The following is a 3,148-nucleotide window of genomic DNA, read 5'->3' as shown; positions in this document are numbered from 1 at the left end:
TGTCATCTCACATCCATGATCATTATCATCATTATCCATAACCGCCCAAATCTAGCAAGCTTAGCTGGGCAGCAAAAGGACATGGAGTTAGAATCTCCCACCTCCTGGCTCTTCTTTGATACACACAAATTCCAGTATCCCAGTATCCCAGGACGTAGACTTGGGAGAAAAAGAGTGAATGAGTTAATTACACAGTCCTCGTGCCAAGACCAGCCAGGTCCAGTGCCCCAGACTATGGGAACACAAATTCCCTTTGCTACTTGACTGCGTAGTTGGCAGTTTGGGTATGTGTGCCAGGCTTCCTTTGCCTCAGGTGCTGGAATCACTGGAGCTTATTTTTAGGCCCGGTTCTGACTTGTAGATGGATTGCTGCCCTGTGCAATAGTATATTCAGGTGGCTATGGTCCTTACCTGGGAAGCTCAGGTCAAATCAGCTTGCTTCCATCGATGTTCCTCCTCCAAGAGTCCTTTTCCATAGGCATTCACACAGGTCACAGAGTGCATGGGTCTTGTGCAATCTTATGCCCCGTTTGGCCCCTCTGAGCTGAGACTTGATCATCCAACTTTCCTGCTGCCAAGTACCAGACTACACTGCTAGCCGTAAGTCAATGAAAATGCCATGAGTCAATGAAAATGCAACAAGGCATATTTCGGGAGGCATTTTTAGAGCAAACATCACAACTTAAACTATGCTCAATGAGCAGAGTTCCCTTTTCCATGCATAGTTTTACAGTTTTCTTTAAAGCTGCACAGCTGTACCATTCCAGTACATTCCTGTATAGAGGGCCCCAAGACCACACCCCAGGTTCAGTGATTCGCTAGGAGGACTGACAAAATTCAGCACATAGTTGTATGCACAGCTAAGATTCATTACAGTGAAAGGATACAAAACAAAGTCGGCAAACGAAAAAGGCATATGGTGCAAAGCCTAGAGAAAACCAGGCACAAGCTTCCAAGAGTCCTCTCCCAGTAGAGTCACACAGGACAGCTTAATTCCCCCATCAACAAGTTGTGCCAACACATGTGAAATATTACCTCCTGGAGAAGCTCATTAGAGACAGTGCCCAAGGCTTTTATTGGGAGCTGGTCATATAGGCACCTTCTGCCTAACACATACCAAAATTCCAGACTCCCAGGAGGAAAGCAGGTATCTAGCATAAACCACACTGGTTGTACAAACAGTTTAAGTACAATGAACCACTCTCATCAGTTCTGTGAATGGTGGGAACCCTCCCCAAAACACATCCTAGACACCAGGCCAACCTGTAAGCAGGACTTTCCACTGATAAGCAGGCTCTTGGCCCTTGGCCAAGGCATCTTTACAGCAAAAGTATTATCAGTAGGACCTCCTGCAGCAGGGTGAGAGCAGCCTTTAGTACTGATCTCAGTTATGCCCTTTCGGGGTCCTTTACTTAGCCAATTAAAACAAGTACCACTAACTATACAGATCTATCTGAAAAAGCCAGTTGATATCATCCTTAAGCTTCGATTAACTTTTTTTTTTTTTTTAACCTAGCCCAAGGCATCAATTCAGGCACAGCCACAAAGTTGAAGCTGACCTGAAAGCTTTCCAGGGCTGAGGCAGTATGATAGTTGGGGCACACAGACAAGTACAGTCCCAGAGATTGCAAGTGGTAACCATAGAAACAAAGAGTTCACAAATGTTGGGGCATGCCAAGCAGGACATACATTAGTCAGGCAGCACAGGCTATCAGGGCCCCATGTGGCCTTGTACTGTCAGACCTCCCACTCTGGGTTCTCAGTCCAGTCCAAATTATGCAGTTCAGTCCTTGATTTCAGAGGGACTGACTGAGGCAAGTCAGTTCCAAACAGTTTTACTTGTCTATAACATCAGTTCAACAGCTTCACTAGTGTGGACAACATCTATAGGTGTTCTGCAAGCAAGTGCTGGGGTCACCCCCTGCCATCTCAGTGCTGGTAAGGTGTGAGCCTAGGCTCAGCAACCAGTTTAATTCAGAGAACTCGCAGCTTGAAAGGAACAGTTCTGAAAAACAAAGATCATTAATGCCCTTCCCCCCTGCCTCCCCATCCCCAGGTGCTGGGGTTTTACTTTTTCCTGCATCATTACAAAATCAGTTGTGTCCTGTTCAGCAATGATAACAACATTTTTTCAATTATCCCCTACTCTCATCTAGACCATTCACCTGGGAAAGTTGTATGCAAAAGGCATAAAAGCATTTTCACAGAAAAACATTTTTGTAAAATTTAACCAGAAAGACCCATCATATTCAAAATGGGTCAGAATGAAATCTTAAATTTTTAAAAGATAATTATATTGGGCTTAATAACCTGCCATGCCTTTTGTCCTAATCATTTATCCAGGGAGCAGCCTACAAAAGATCAGTCCCTTTCCGGGGACAGCTGCATTTAATAATCAAACTGCCTTACTAAGGTGTGTATACCAGGAAAAAGGTGAGGGGCATGGAGTCAGGCTATCAGACCGCCATTGCAAACTGCAACTAATTTAGAAAGCTGAATACAAGTCAACAGCAGTGAGACGACCCTGAAATGGGGTCCAGAGTCTGACTTGTTAGTAGTGGGTGGAGGTGTCACACTCCCTAGCTTTTGCAGGAATCCTATTAGGAATGCATTCAGTCTCTGTATCAGAAATATAGAGCTGATCAGCAGCTCAATCTCACACGGCCCCGTCAGAAATAAGCTCTTTTCTGTGGGCATTTGTGACCCAGATGGTCCAGCCAGCATCCATGATGTTTCCACAATTTAGCCCACAGAAGTGTCTTAAATGTGTAACTATTCCAGAACCTAAGTTTTATTTTTTGAGCAGAAATTCGTCAGCTTTTAGTTTGGCACAGCTAGTGCTGAGGCTGAAATAGCCCAGACCAGGTTTCAGCTTAGAGTCAGGTCTAGGCAATTAAGCGTCAGGATTCCAAAAAAGCCAGCAGCTTTTCTTTAGCAGCATATTCAAAGCCCAGATACTACAAGGCCAGAGAGCCATGTTCCAAGTCCAACTGACAAGTGAGGCTTTATGACACCCTTTTTATCTTGTCAGCCTTAGAGTCCAAACAGACCCACCCAAAAATATGCACATCAGGCTGGAAAATCATCAGGCTTTATGGATCAGACATCTGATTTTAGAAAAGCTCATTAGCAACTCAAATCTGCTTTG

Source organism: Globicephala melas, chromosome 6 (assembly GCF_963455315.2).
Source record: "Globicephala melas chromosome 6, mGloMel1.2, whole genome shotgun sequence".
Lineage (NCBI taxonomy): Eukaryota > Metazoa > Chordata > Mammalia > Artiodactyla > Delphinidae > Globicephala > Globicephala melas.
The sequence above is the reverse complement of the archived record's forward strand: the minus strand, read 5'-3'. Positions refer to the sequence as shown.